Here is a 15,946-nt window from a genome sequence, read left to right as displayed (position 1 = left end):
TCACCATCTGCAGATTCAGATCATGTGTTTTCAGTGCGTTTTAACTCTGAAGTCGATAGCGATTCGGATCCATCTAAGGCTGAGATGGTCTCAGAAGTGCATACGTTTGATTTTTGCACTGGTTCACCTCTTAGTGGAGGCTGTTAAGGAAAGAATTTTCACCTCCAAATAAACAGCAAACATACTTCCCATATTTAAAGAGATCGTTACCCTCCTTCCCATTTCATTTCTGAAATTAAAAAAGTAATTGACGATGAGTGGGGGGGGCTGAGAAGAAGCTCAATGTGCATAATGGAGTATCGAAGCTGTACCCCTTGAGACACTACGCCTAAGGTGGATGCTTCATTACGTATATTCGCCCGCCACATTACGCTTCCGCTGGAGTATTTGGTCTCTTTTAGGAATCCTATGGATCGCAAAGTAAACGCAGACATAAAAGGTCGTATAGTTTGGGCAGCAGCCTGCAGACCAGTGGTAGCACTCACTCCTGTGGCAGCAGCACTTGGGCTGGGTTCGCACCTGCACGTTTTTTGGTGCTTTTTGCGGATCTGCACCACTGTCCATTTGTCATGGCCTCCTATGGGACACGTTCTGTGGTGTGGTTCTCCGGGATGCGCTGGGAGTGCATGGGTGTGAATCCAGCCTTAGTGTGTGGGTAACAGAGCTGGTGGATGGAGGTTTGGATGAAAGTCTGGGAAGTGACAGTTCTTGCAGACTGCTGTAGAGTTGTGGCTGTCGACCAGGTCAAGATGACAGCAAAGATAATGGCTCTTTAAGACACAGCAGCCCTTTCGGTTTAACAAGAGATCCAAAGAAGGATTCAGAGAGGCCAGGGCTTACAGACAATTTTTCAGACAGTGGAGAGGAGCTGGTTCAACCTTCCAAGCCCAGGGCCAACAAAGCTCCTGGGGCTGTTTCCACTGCTGCATCCCCAGAGTCGTGCGATTTACACTGCGACTTTGCTGTGACACTGACTTTTTTTGGAGTTGCTGCGACTTAAGTCACACCAATTAGGATGGGGACCATTGAAATACATGGGTTTTGACTTGTCATGCGACTTTGCTTGTGTCAGGTCGCACAACAAATTGCAGTAGTGGGGACAGCGCCTAAGGCTTCAAATAAGTCCTTCTGAACCTGTATCCGCTTAACCCCCTCAAGTACTAGCAAGACTAACCCCATTCAGGGGGGGTTTGGGCGGACAAATGACATGATGCCTAGATTGTAGCCATCATTCGATCACGTTATCGTTTCGAGTTCAGAACAAGGCCCCCTCAGACCTTGTTCATAGAAACTGGACTTCCTACAGATTTGGAAAGGAGGCAATGTTTGTAAGGATATATAGGGGAGTTCTGAAACTATTTATCTACCTCTTTAGCAAATTAAAGCATGCATGCCATGAAGTGATCAGACTCTGACGCTTAGTTCAGAATGAAAAACTTCTAATTTATTTCCGCTTTTACAGTGAGTTTTATACCCTTGCAAAAGAGTACAGTATATGCAAAACCTTCTGGTTCTAAGGCATGAATTGGGTCAAAGAGTATGTTCCCCCTCTGTTTTTGGTCCCAGAGGCTTCAGGGGGTTTCAGACCAGTTTTTGACCTCCAAAGTCCTGAATTCTTAAATTTAAGGTTCCACCATTCAAAATTAATTGGAAACGATTGTTTCGGTTGTGGAGTCATTCCATCTGACGGACGCGTATCTTCATATCTCTATAGACCAGTGTTTCTCAACTCATTCCATCTGACGGACGCGTATCTTCATATCTCTATAGACCAGTGTTTCTCAACTCCAGTCCTCAAGGCGCCCCAACAGGTCATGTTTTCAGGATTTCCCACAGATGAAACAGCTGTGGTAATTACTAAGGCAGTGAAACTGATCAAATCACCTGTGCAAAATAATGGAAAGCCTGAAAACATGACCCGTTGGGGCGCCTTGAGGACTGGAGTTGAGAAACACTGCTATAGACACATCTCACCATTACTTTCTCAGGCCTTTCGTGGAAGGCTTTCATTTTCATTTTTAATCTCTCCCATTCGGTCTCTGCACGACTCTGAGAACGTTTTTTAAAGCTACTGTCTGCTGTTGTTGCGACTCTCAGGGTCAAGGGGGTGCAAATATTTCATTATCTAGGTGACATGCTACTTCTGGGTCTGTCAAATGAGATCCTTCTAGTTCATGTGAATTCACCTGCAAAGCACTAACTCGTTTCGGTTGGTTGATCAACTTTCGGAAGAGCCAGATGCATCTGACCCAAATGTTGGAGTATTTGGGAGTACAATTCAACACGGATCGCATCATGTTTCTCTTCCTCAGAGGAAGGTCCAGGGGATCCAGTCTCAGACAAAGCAGTGATGGCCAGGCCTTCTATGATGCTGAAGGAATCCATGCAGTATCTGGGGGTTTTATCAGCCACAGGTCCAGTAGTCCTGTGGGTCAGGTGGCGCAGAAGGAGGATTTAATGCAACTTTCTTCAGTGGGATCATCTGCCAATTCTGATAATCTTGTCCCTGGTTGGTGGTCAGTAGCTCGCAATCTTTCCAGTGGAGTTCCGTTGAAGGCCTCAGAACCAATAGTGGTGTCGACCAATGCCAGTCTGGCAGGCTGCAGGGCACACTGCCTGGGACAGCAGGTTTAAAACCAATGGTACCTTTTGTGGGGCGAAGAGTTCAAATTTCCTGGGATTGGATGCTGTCAGACGCGCTCTTAGTGTTCCAACCTATGTTGCAAGGTCGAGCAGCCAATATTCTTTTGGACAACAAAACTACGGTGGCTTATGTGTCTCATCAAGGGGGCACAAGAAGTCACCCTCTCCTTCAGGTGGCATGTCAATCTTCCTCTGCACAGAGAAGAATCTCGGCTCTCTTACAGCATCTTAACTCCCAGGGCCTGGCAATGCTTTAGCAGATCGCTTGAGTCAAGGCTTTGGGGATCACAACAAATGGGGCCTCAACCCCAAGTACCTACGCAAGATCTTCAGGATCTGGGGGACGCCTTTGATAGATCTTATGGCATTGGAAAATTGTCAACTGCTTTGCTTCTTCACCCGGACCTAGCATCCACAGGCATTAGGTCAGGGTGCTCTGTCCAGATCTTGGAACTTACCCTTGGTGTATGTGTTCCCGCCGCTTCTGTTGGCTCTCAAAATCCTGCTGAAGATTCAGTAAGAAAGGGTCACAGCAATAGTAGTCCTACCTTACTTGCTCAGGGAACTTGGTTCCCTCTGGCTTGGAGGATAAAGTTGGGCTCACCAATCCCTCTGCCTCCTTGTCAAAAACTTCTTCTGCAGAGTGGGGCCTGACACCCGAACTGCAGGAGGATATCACCGAATCTGAAAATACTATGGAAAGGGGTTGGGACCTTGGATCTCCTTCAGTATCTAACATTTTGGAGTTTCTGTAGAGTAGTCTCCAAGGGTTAGCTTATAATTCCCTGAAGGGTCAAATCCCTGCCTTGTCGGCTATGTCGTGTACAAGATATGCTCTACATCCATTGGTGATCTGATTTTTTTTTTTTTTAGGTGCAGCCATAGAAATCAGACGTCCATTGAAATCGTTTTTTCCAAAAGAGGACTTAACACTAGTTTTGGGAACATTGCTGGTTCCTCCGTTTGATCAAGCTTTCTCTTGTTCATTATTTCTTTTAACAGTTTTTTGTTTTTTACTAGCCGTGGCCTCACCCAGAAGACACTCCAAGTCGTGCACCTTCTCGTCTAGAGAGCCATATTGTTTGGTGCTCCCAGACAAGATAGTCCTTAGGCCGATACCGAGCTTTCTACCTAGGTGGCCACATAATTTCGTATGAACTGGGAGGTCATTTTTCCCAGCCTTTCCGGCGGATACAGCTGATGATGAGTGGAGTAGGTTAGAACTGGTCTCTGCGGTTTCAACCTACCTGAAATGGACTAAAAGCTTTGGCAAACAAGATCAGCTGTAGGTTTTCCCAATGGGGCCTAAAAGGGTATGCCAGCAACATCCAGAGTTGGGTCTTCCTGGTTTGTCAAGACCATGCATATTGCATACAGAACGCTGGGCCTTCCTTCTCCTTCAGAGATCAAAGCACATTCGATGAGGGGTATGGCAGCATCCTGAGCATACGTGAAGGTCGCCCCTGAGGTAGTTTGCAGAGCAGCAAGCTGGAGCGTGCCCAACACCTTTTTTATTAGGCATTACAAGCTTAATATGGCTTGTCCGCCTGAGGAAACATTTTGGCTCTACGGTATTACGGCGGCTGTTGCGCATTAAAAGTTTTGAGTAGCATTGCATTGAGGGTTTGGCTTATTTTTTATTTTTTGTCTTCCCTCCCTTCTTAATAATGCTTGGTACATCCCATAGTAGGCTGACATGGGGAGGTCCAGAAAAAGGAAAATTGTTGTCCATACTTACCGTAATTTTCCTTTCCTGGATCCTCCCCATGTCAGCTGGAGGATTACCACCCAGTTTTTCTGTCGCAAGGCGCGGTTTTTTTGAACACTGGTGTGGGCAGCCAGCCGCCCTTTATGGGCTAGAAAAGAGGTGGTCCTGGAGGGGTCAGAGGGGGCGGAGCTGACCCATAGTAGGCTGACATGGGGAGGATCCAGGAAAGGAAAATTACGGTAAGTATGGACAACCATTTTCCCTAATACACTGTATTCAGTTTAGCTAGATCCGTTCCTGTTATCTTCCTACTGATAGGCAGGCTTGTCTTGTTACAGTATTTACAGCTACCTGAAGAAAATTGCTGGCCTTCTTTTGATCCTATTAGTACCATAGTTAGGCAGCTAGACTATTTACAGTTAGTGTAGTGTGTCCTCCTCACAGTGTTCAGTTAAAGCTACAAGTTAGTTTAGTGTGACCTCTGCACAGTGTTCAGCTAAACTACAAGTTAGGGTAGTGCATCCTCCTCGCAGTGTTCAGCTAAAGCTACAAGTTAGTGTAGTGCGTCCGCCTCACAGTGTTAAGCTAAAACTACAAGTTTTTTGTGAGCTCTGCACAGCGTTCAGCTAAAGCTACCTGTAGAAGGTTGGTGGTGTTCTCATACTACAGGCAGACAGTTGATTTTGCTAGCTGCAGGCCATTAGTATGTCTGGAAGGCCAACAAGGAGAGGCAGACAGTCACAAGCCAATAAAAAAAAGAAAGAGGGCAAGCAGGCTCTGTGTCTAGAGGCAACAGTGCTGGTCATGGAGACGGTGCATCCTCATCAGCATGTGGCCGTGGGACACGCTTGGCATTTTTTTCAGCAGCTGGTCATGTTGAGCCGCAACATGCGGAAGACTTGGTCGAGTGGATGACCAAGCCGTCTTCATCCTCCTTATACTCTCTCACCCATGCTCAGGGTACTTTGTCTGGCAAAGCAGCTGCCAGCATGGCCTCTTCCCTCGGCTCAATGGCATCAGTGACTCCTTCCCTAGCCCCACCATGTCCTCCTGAGGAGTCCCTCGAACTGTTTTACCACAGTGTTGGGTACATGCTCCAGGGGGATGCCCAGCGTTTAGAAGGCTCTGATGATGATACTGAGCTCGATGAAGGCAGTAACGTGAACACGGACAGAGGGGGTGCCCAAGAAGGACAGCAATCTGGCAGTCATGCTCCCCCTGCTGCAGCATACTGCCAGGTTTGCTCCAGTGATGAGGACGGAGGGGATGAGGTCACTGACTCAACGTGGGTGCCTGATAGGAGGAGGAGGAAGCACATCACTGAGGCAGGATGCCCTCCAGGGGCCAGCCTAATGGCAGCACACTGACTGCATCACACCCCAAAGCTCCACATGTGCAGGGCGCTGCTGTCTCTCCATGTTATGCCAAAAGTTCTTTGGTGTGGGCCTTTTTTGAGACGAGTGCATCAGATCGCACCACTGCTATTTGCAACATATGTCTTAAGCGTATCTCGCGTGGCCAAAACCTCTCCCACTTGGGCACCACATGCTTGACCAGACAAATGTTGACCTGCCATGCAGTTCATTGGCAAGCATATCTAAAAGACCCACACCAAAGAACAACGAGGACCTCTCCTTGCTCCTCATCAGCCGAGATCTCAAACCCCACTATACCTTCAGTCCTCTTTGAGACCTGCACTGAGAGGAATGAAGGTGTAGAATTAGGTGTGTCACAGCCAGGTACTTGTGGGCAATCTGCTTTTGGTACACTGACGTCAGATTGTACCAGGCAAACTTCCCTGCCCCAGCTGCTGCACCGCCGAAAGAAGTTTGCTCCCAGCCATCCACATGCCCAGCGGTTGAATGCTAGCTAGGCAAAATTGCTAGCACTTCAACTGCTGCCTTTTCAGTTGGTAGACTCTGCCCCCTTCCGTGAGTTTGTGGAATGTGCGGTTCCTCAGTGGCAGGTACCCAAACACCACTTTTTCTCACGGAAGGCGATTCCGCCTCTCTACCGGCATGTGTAAGGCAATGTCTTGGCCTCGCTGGACAGGGTGGTCAGCGGTAGGGTGCATATTACCGCTGACTCATGGTCCAGCAGGCATGGACAGGGACGTTACCTAAGTTTCACCGCGCATTGGGTGACTCTGCTGGCAGCTGGGAAGGATGCAGGACAAGGTGCAGTAGTGTTGGAGGTTGTACCACCACCATGCCTCCAAAATGCCACTACTAATGATTGTGACACACCTCTCTCCTCCACCTCCTCCTCTTCTTCCTCCATGGCCTCTTCCTATGCTTTGTCCTCGGAACCAGCAGTGCTCCACAGCCGTTCAAGGGGCTACGCAAATATGCAGGCCAAAAGATGCCATGCGGTGCTTGAGCTGGTGTGCTTGGGGGACAGGAGCCACACTGGGGCAGAGGTTTTGTCAGCTCTGCAGGGGCAGGTTCAGAGGTGGTTGACGCTATGCCAACTTAAGGCAGGAATGGTGGTTTGCAACAATGGCACAAACCTCCTCTATGCCCTACAACAGGGACAAATGACCCATATGCCCTGTTTGGCTCACGTTCTTAACTTGGTGGTGCAGCGGTTCTTGGGCAGGTACCCGGGCTTACAGGATGTCCTGAGGCAGGCCAGGAAAGTCTGTGTGCATTTCCGCCGGCAGACCTCCAAAAGGAGTTTAAGAACCGCCTAATCTGTGACATGCCCACCAGGTGGAAATCAACGTTGGCCATGCTGCAGCGGCTGCACACCCAGGGGGCCATCAATGAGTACCTGTGCGACTATGGGACCAGGACAGGGTCAGGGGAGCTTGTTTTTTTTTCCCCACGCCAGTGGGCCATGATCAGGGATGCATGCACGGTTCTGTCACCATTTGAGGAGGCCACGAGGATGGTGAGCAGTGACAGTGCATGCATCAGTGACACTGTCCCCCTTGTCCACCTGTTGGAGCACATGCTGCGTGGAATAATGGACAGGGCACTTGAGGCAGAACAGAGGCAGGAAGAGGAGTACTTCCTTAGCTCTCAAGGCCCCCTTTATCCAGACAGTGTTCCTGCGTGCCTGCCGATAACACAGGAAGAGGACGAGGAGAGGGGGGAGGAGGAGGAGGATTGTGTCAGTATGGAGGTGGAGCCTGGCACTCAGCATCAGCAGCAGTCTTTAAGGGATCAGTCCCAAGAAACACATGGACTTGTACGTGGCTGGGAGGAGGTGGCTGCGGACCATGTCGTCCTTAGTGACCCAGAGGACTCCGGACCGAATGCCTCAGCAAACCTACGCTGCATGGCCTCCTTGATCCTGGAAAGCCTGTGTAAGGATCCTCGTATTCGTGGTATCAAGGAGAAGGACCAATACTGTCTGACAACCCTCCTTGATCCACGTTACAAGGGTAAGGTTGCGGACCTTATCTTGCCATCGCAGAGGGAGCAGAGGATGAAACATCTTCGGGAGGCCTTGCAAAAAGGTCTGTGCAACGTGTTCCCAGAGACTGGGAGGTTACAAACTCCTGTTTCTGGACAACGTGTTGCTGAGGCTTCGGTCAGTCAAAGAAGAAGAGGTGGAGAAGGTGGCCGTCTGACCGATGCATTCAGACAATTTTTTAGTCTGCAGCCCCAAGGTATGATCGGTTCCAGCAACATCGCCAGCGTCTGTTTTACACGGTGCAGGAATACCTAGGGGCAAGATTTGACTTGGACACCTCTGAGTTACTGGGTCTTGAGGATGGATCACTGGCCAGAGCTTGCACAGTATGCAATTGAGCTACTGGCCTGTCCTGCATCCAGCGTTCTTTCGGAACGCACATTCAGTGCTGCTGGAGGCTTTGTAACCAATCACAGGGTGCATCTGTCCACCGACTCGGTCGATCGACTGACCTTCATAAAAATGAATCAGTCTTGGATCACCACCAGCTACCAAGCACCTGATGCTGATGTAACCGAATAATTTTTTTTGATATCTCAGATCCCTTCAAAGACTGCCTATGCTGATGCTGAGTGGCTATCCCTGAGTAATTATCCTCTTCCTCCGCAATGATCACGCTGATAGCTTGTAAGAACATTTTTGGTTCTGGGCGCCACCACCAGTGCCTAAGGCCCAATTTTTCCGCCCCTGTTTAACAGGGTCGTGTACTTACAATTTTTGATGCAATACTTTGCAGCAGGGCTCGTTTCTGCGTTCCAACTAGAGTATCTGTGAGGGGTTGCAGTGTTGTGGCACCAGTGCCTAAGGCCCAATTTTTCAGCCCCTGGTCAACAGGGGCATGTAATTACAATTCTTGATCTAATATTTCACAGCAGGGCACTGTGAGGGCTTACAGTGTTGTGGCCACAACAACACCTAAGGCCCAAATTTCTGCTGAGTATATAGGGCAGGCCCCTACTTTCAAACATCCAACTTACAAACAACTCCTACTTGCAAACGGAAGGAGACAACAGGAAGTGAGATGAAATCTACCCCTAGGAAGGGAAATTCTCTCCTGTAAGAGTTAATATGGGAACAACTTTTTTCCTTTCCACTGATGCTTTATCACCAATCCTTGTTTCACTAAAAACCCCAAATTTTCAAAAAACATTTGTCATTGGGACAAAGTGAGGTGAAATCTTCTGAAGAGGAGCACAGACAGCAAAACAAATGTCACAGGGGTGATAATCCTTCCCTAGGTTTTCCAAAAAGCTTAAAATAGATTTTTGGCTGGAGCTAAACACGTTAAAAATGTACCAGTTCAAAATGACAAACAGATTCTACTTAACAACAAACCTACAGCCCCTGTCTTGTTTGCACCGCCTGTAAACTGTTGTTCAGAGTATAAAGGGCCTTTCCTTTTTTTAATTTGGGTGTGGGGTTCCCCTTAATATCCATGCAGGACCCAAAGGGCCTGGTAATGGACTGGGGGTACCCATGCCGTTTGTCTCACTGATTTTCATCCATATTGCCAGGACCCGACATTACATTAAAGCGACAAGCAGTTTTAAATGACTTTTTTTCCTTTAAAAATGTTATTTTGTGCAGGGACTATTCTAAGCATGGCAAACAAGTGCCACTTTACAGGCATACCATAGACACCCCCAGGTACGATATTTAAAGGAATATTTCACTTTTTTTTTTCTTTAAGCATCCTTAAAATCACTGCTCCCGAAAAAACGGCCGTTTTTAAGTTTTTTTTTTTTTTTTGCATTGATACATGTCCCCTGGGGCAGGACCCGGGTCCTCAAACCCTTTTTAGGACAATACCATGCAAATTAGCCTTTAAAATGAGCACTTTTGATTTCGAACGTTCGAGTCCCATAGACGTCAATGGGGTTCTAACGTTCGTGCCAATTTTCGGTCCGTTCGCAGGTTCTGGTGCAAACCGAACCGGGGGTGTTCGGCTTATCCCTACTCCTCAGGAGGACGTGGTGGGGCTAGGGAAGGAGCAACTGATGCCTGCCTGTGGTATTAATAGGATCAGAAGAAGCACACCAGCACTTGTCTTCAGGTAGCTATAGGTGCAACTGTGCAGGGTACACAGTACACTAACTGCAAATAATGTAAAAACACCTGCCTGCCTGTCAGTATATTAGAGAATAGCAGGGACGGATCTAGCTAAACAGAATACAGTGTGTGTGTATATATATATATATATATATATATATATATATATATATATATATATATATATATATGTATATATATGTATATATATATATATATTTACAACACCTGGTATGCATATATATACACACAATACACTGTAAGTGCAGCTAACTGACTCACCTGCCTACTTTATCTAAATTAAATCAAATGACACTGTGTCTCTCTCTGTCTAATTCTCTCGCAGGCGGCCTTATATAGTGTGGGGCGTGTACGAAACCCACTGAGCCATAATTGGCCGAAGCCACCCTGGCTTTGGCCAATTACGGCTCTCTGTTCAGATGGCGCTGTGATTGGCCAAACATGCGGGTCATAGTGCATGCTTGGCCAATCATCAACCAGCAATGCACTGCGATGCCGCAGTGAATTATGCGCTGTGATGCGCCATTCAAATTTGGCACGAACAGCCTATAACGTTTGCAATTCGGCGAATGGTCGAACACACGATGTTCGAGTCGAACATGGGTTCGACTTGAACTCGAAGCTCATCTCTAGTGAACACCTAGGAAGTGATCTCTCCTCCACACATCACAATAAAAACTTGATGCAAACAGGAGCCCAAGTGCTCTAACTCACTGTTTCTCAACTCCAGTCCTCAAGGCGACCCAACGGGTCATGCTTTTCAGGATTTCCTGCAGATGAAACAGCTGTGGTAATTACTAAGGCAGTGAAATCACCTGTGTAAAATAATGGGAAGCCTGAAAAACATGACCTGTTGGGGCGCCTTGAGGACTGGAGTTGAGAAACACTACTCTATCTTGTCCTATGTCACGCTCAAATCATTTATTGTACTTTCACTCTTTAAATGAAAGAAAAATTAAAAAATTATATTTTGGAATGAATATTCCCCAGTATTGGAGTAAGTGGAAGAAATAGTAATCAATCATTGGTGGCAGTATTTATATACCGTGTGTGTGTGTATGTGTATATATATGTGTGTGTGTATATATATATATATATGTGTGTGTGTGTGTGTGTGTATATATATATATATATATATATATATATATATATATATATATATATATAAAACCCAATAAAGGTGTTTATTCTTCCCTCACTTGTGCCCTCTTTTGTTGACCACACATATGAAGTGAGGAGGGAGAACCTTCCCACTGACATTGGGAATGGCAATAAAAAGTTCACAGATGTTCTAACCTGTTGTGTGTTTTTTTTTTTTTTGTCCAAATTCTTGGGTTGGATTTGTTCCTGAAGTTTAGGGAAGTCATGTATTCGACTCTCTATGAGGTTTTAGTAACTTTACTAAAGGAAAGTAAAACTGGGAACTTTGTAGGATGGCATTATAAATTTAAAATATAACTATATAAAAAAAAAATCCAAATGTATCAGTCACATCATACAAAAGTTTAAAAGATTCACGCATGATGCTCAATACAGAAACTTTTGTATGATGTGACTAATCTTTGGAAATATTTTTGTAGATTTGATTTGTATATGTGTATATGTTTTGAATCTATATCTCTGGGTGAAATGGTAGAAAGTCCCCGGTTGTTACTTTGTTGTAGACATTTGTTGGATTGGAAAAATGGTGCTCTAGGTCCTTTGCCCAGTGTCATTCTGCCTCCCTCATCTCGCTCTTTTAAGTATATTAAATAATTGTATTTATTATCTACAATTGTATGTATCTCCAAAATCAGATTAAGGTCTTGTGTAAATAGAATGACTTTGATGTCCATTTAAGACCCTTCTAAAATAATTTAGAATGTGTTGACTGGTGAATTTACAGTTGCTTCAAGAGGGTTTTGCATTACCATAGACTTATATAGAAATGCAATAGCCACTTGCTGGAACAAAAGCCCATCTCTATAGGCCCAAAATGTACGTAATAAGAACTGTAAGCATATACCTTGCTTAAAATAACTGTTTTTAGTTACAGAACTATCATTACCCTCTAATGAAGGTTACAATTAATAGATGTTGGGTCATATCCAGAGGGATGTTACATAGTTGGTAAGGTTGAATGAAGACACCAGTCCATCCAGTTCAACCTATGTTGGTTTGTGTATGTGTTTATGTCACTACCATTTTCTTTATCCCTGTATATTACTTTCTTTAATATGCGCATTGAAGAGTTTTTTTTAAATTATCAACACTGTCTGCTGACACCACCGATTGTGGAAGGGAGTTCCAATCCCTTTCCACTCTGACAATAGAGAAACCCTTATGCAGTTTTAGCTTAAATTGCTTCTCCTCCTTTCATTACATGGCCATGTGTCTTCTTAAGCTACCCGAGAATGAATAGTGCTCCCCTATGCTAGAATCACCACTGAGATATCTTTATATTGCCATCATATCTTCTCTTAAGCATCTCTTGTCCAGGAAGAATACATTTATTGTTTGTAGTTGTGTCTTATAACTGAGTTCCTCCAGCCCCCTTATTAACTTGTTTTCCTTCTCTGGACTCTCTCCGGTTCCAGCACATCCTTCCTAAGGACTGGTGACCAGAACTGGACAGCATACTCCAGATGTGGCTGAAACAGAGTCTTTTAACATGCTAGAATTATAGTTGTATCTCTTGTGTTCAATGCTGTTTATTATATATTCATGTCAAATAAAACAAATTTGTATTTTCTGATGTTGTGATTCCAGAATGGCTTCCAACATTGAGGACGTGACCAAGAACACCGCAAAGAATCTCCTTGAGCTCATCTCCGAAACCTCTGAAAATCTGATGATGATGGAGGTGACTGACTTCTTTGACCCCATTAAAGAGCTCGGGAGTGGATCGTATGGAAAGGTTCTGCTGGCCAAACATCGGGGGTTCAGGTAAACTTTGTAGCTTAATTCATGTAAAGAAAATATTTTTATTTTAATAATTTGTGTTTCTAAATTAGTGGAACAAATCGAAATAAAAAATAACTAGCAGGTAAAGTTTCTGTGGTGATCAGGGGACCTTGCATCACTAGAGGAGGGCAAACAACAGTGAGCAAGTCTACTATAATGTGCAAGTATGATATTTCGAGAGTATAGTCAATGTTCTGGGGCTACTCTGGGGATTTAGTTCTATTTAGTGCAAAACATCAAGAAATTTTGAGCAGATGCCTAGAGGGTCTCTACTTCTAAACTGAGAATCTAAGAATCAACAGAATGGTTCAGCTGCAGAAAATTTCCAATGCTTTGAGCAGCATTCTTTAAAGTTTTCCAAGCAACCCCTCACTTCCAGTTTTTAAGTGATGATTATGGATCCTAATAAGTCAGTGCTTTAGATTTACACAAGCTTTTAACTAAATTCAGTAGGTTTTTAGCGTGCTTCATCATTGTTGGGTTTATGATGCTCATTATCTTTTTTTCTCCCTCTTTCCAACAGATGAGTTGGTGGCTGTAAAACTGATGAGCAGGGAGACAACTCCAAAGGACAACTTCCTAATGGAATATGGAATGTCTCTTAGTCTCAGCAGCCATCCAAATATCGTTGCAACCCACGAGATTGTTTTCCATACCAGCAGTGACTATGTCTTTGTCCAGGAGGTGGCTCCAGCTGGAGATCTTCTCTCAATAGTAAAGGAAAGGGTAAGTTTGTATCAGAAATTGAATGATATTTAAAAAGTTATAATTTCTATCCATTGCTCCTTTAAAGCATGTCTGAGGTTTAAGGAATCCTCTCCCAGTGCAGTGAGTTGGTGGGACCTAAAATAACAATCTTATGCTCATTATAGGTATGTGACTCGCTCAGTTGTGAACAAAGTTAATAAGGATGGAGTAAGGTGGGTTAAGATGGATCTTGCACCATTAATAGAAGCTCCCACTTTGCATGCAGGTTTCATTTAAGTATACTCCTTGTGTATGCAGCTAATGTATCTTCTGCTTTCCTGTGCAAGAGATGAGATGAGTTTCATATTTGGGTAACATTTTGCCATTTGATGTTTAGTAAATAATTTTTTTATTTTTTTTTCTACAGGTTGGTTTGACGGAAGATATAGTGAAGAGCTGTGTTCTGCAGATCGCGAATGCTTTGGACTTTATGCACAGCAAAGGAATGGTCCATCGGGACATTAAATTGGACAACATTTTGCTCATGGACATCCAATGTAATAATGTCAAGCTGGCAGATTTTGGACTGACAATGCTCCAGGGAACTCAAGCACCCTTTATGCCCTGGTTTATACCGTACTCCGCTCCGGAAGTGTGCACCCTAAAACAAGGGGAAAAGTTGCTGCTGCACCCGAGCATTGACATCTGGGCCTTTTGGGGTCATGATATACACAGCTATGACAGGGTCCTTCCCCTGGAGAGAAGCAGGGAGTAATGACCTCAAGTATCAGAAGTTTGCTTGGTGGCAAACACAGAAGGATCTGACCTTGTCACCAAGAAAGTGGCAACAATTCTCTATTGAAGCCAGGAAGATGTTCTGGGGCATGTTGGCCCTCAATGCCTCTGAGAGGTGTTCTGCTTTGGATGTTTTAAAATATGTCCACCTGCCTTGGAAAGCAGAAATGCCTCCAGAGAATCTATCCAGGAATACGGTAGTACATGTGACATAACTGAGTGCATGATGTCCATTATGGAGCCTTATCAGGTGCTGTGTTGTGTCTTCTTCTAGATCAAAAGATAATCCCCCTCAATATTGGAGGAGGTGGAAATCATTTAACACGCTTTTGGTCACCTATTAATTACAAGACGGATGTATTGGATGTACTCTGGGACTTGTACAAGCCTCATGTCCTATGTGACAGTAAGACAATTTAGAAGACTGTAGACTTTTTTTCTGTAAATCTATAACTGCTAGATATATCTGCACAAATTTTTTTTTTTTTTTTTTTTTTTCATTTTTGTTGGTTTTCTACACTCTTTTACTATTCATTGTCAAGTGTAATAAAATGTGGGTTTTGCAATTGATCTATAGCAGGCGTGTATGGTAAGTATATTATTGTCATGATTGAAATAAAGATCTTAATTACTCTGTTGCAGCTGACTGAGGAATCGTTGGATACATTGATGGAATAATTAGGTTACAGAGCCTGAGATCAGCAAGTCCCCCCCAACTGCATAGTGTAGTAACTTTTACTATCCTGTGGTTATTCCTCCTGTGCATTGGGTGGTGCTCTTGTGCTTCTTCACCTCTAGTTTATTGAATATTACATAATTATGTTTTAACAGCCATATGACTATTTTTTTTTTTTTTTTTTTTGTTATTTTGTTTTGTTTCAAAGTTATTATTAAGGTTTTTCAATGTACAAGAATAAAAACAATGATCAGTTTACAGTCGTACAGAAATGATTGATTCCATTCATAAACAAGATAGTAATATCCACAGAATCCTGGTGGTGCATAAGATTAAGGAACCATTTGGGTCTAACCCAAAGGAAAGTAAGGTGAGACATGTGGGGGACTGTGTGTCGGACTGATAGAGAACCCGGGCATGCCTCCGAGGCACCCAAACACCCCTATTGAGAACAAACTGTGAGTGGGTGAGGGCAATTATAGCCAAAATTTGTCTCTTTATTCCTTCCAGTTCTCCAGGGAGTATATTCGAGTCACTCTCTGTCACATTTTAAATTTATCTGCATGGATGTGCCGTGAGGGGGAATCCCCTGGCACTATGTTAAAGTGGAGTGTTGTACATTTTAGCTGGTGTAGCTCTAAAGCCTAATGTTGAACCTTAGTTTCTGTTATTTGGGAGGGGGGGATGCTGGGTGAGGTGAGTGAAATGTGAGTTGATTAGCCAGACCAGGTATCCAGAATATTGTGAGAGCCCCCAGGTCAAGCTATTGAGATATGTTCAATAGACTGTGGAATTCTACAGATTCTGTGAAATGTAACCAGCAGGCCCAGACTTTATGAAATTTTGTCATGGTCTCTCTCGCCTTGTGTACTAGGTCTTCCATTTCCGCTATTCTCCCAACTCGTTGAAGTTGAAGCCATTCTGAGATGCTGGGGAGTCTGTCCTTCCAATGTAGGGGAATACACATTTTAGCTGCATTAATGAGGTGAAGGGTGAAAGATCAT

At 44.5% G+C, this 15,946-nt stretch overlaps 1 pseudogene; it reads left to right on the top strand.

Moving 5' to 3' along the window:
• LOC141129206 (serine/threonine-protein kinase SBK1-like) overlaps nucleotides 1-14,481 on the top strand; it is a 41,808-nt pseudogene extending 27,327 nt beyond the window's left edge.
• The last annotated feature ends 1,465 nt before the right edge of the window (nucleotides 14,482-15,946 follow it).

Source organism: Aquarana catesbeiana, linkage group LG01 (genome assembly GCF_042186555.1).
Source record: "Aquarana catesbeiana isolate 2022-GZ linkage group LG01, ASM4218655v1, whole genome shotgun sequence".
Classification (NCBI taxonomy): Eukaryota; Metazoa; Chordata; class Amphibia; order Anura; family Ranidae; genus Aquarana; species Aquarana catesbeiana.
Note: the sequence above shows the minus strand (reverse complement) of the source record. Positions and strands in the feature narration are given on the sequence as shown.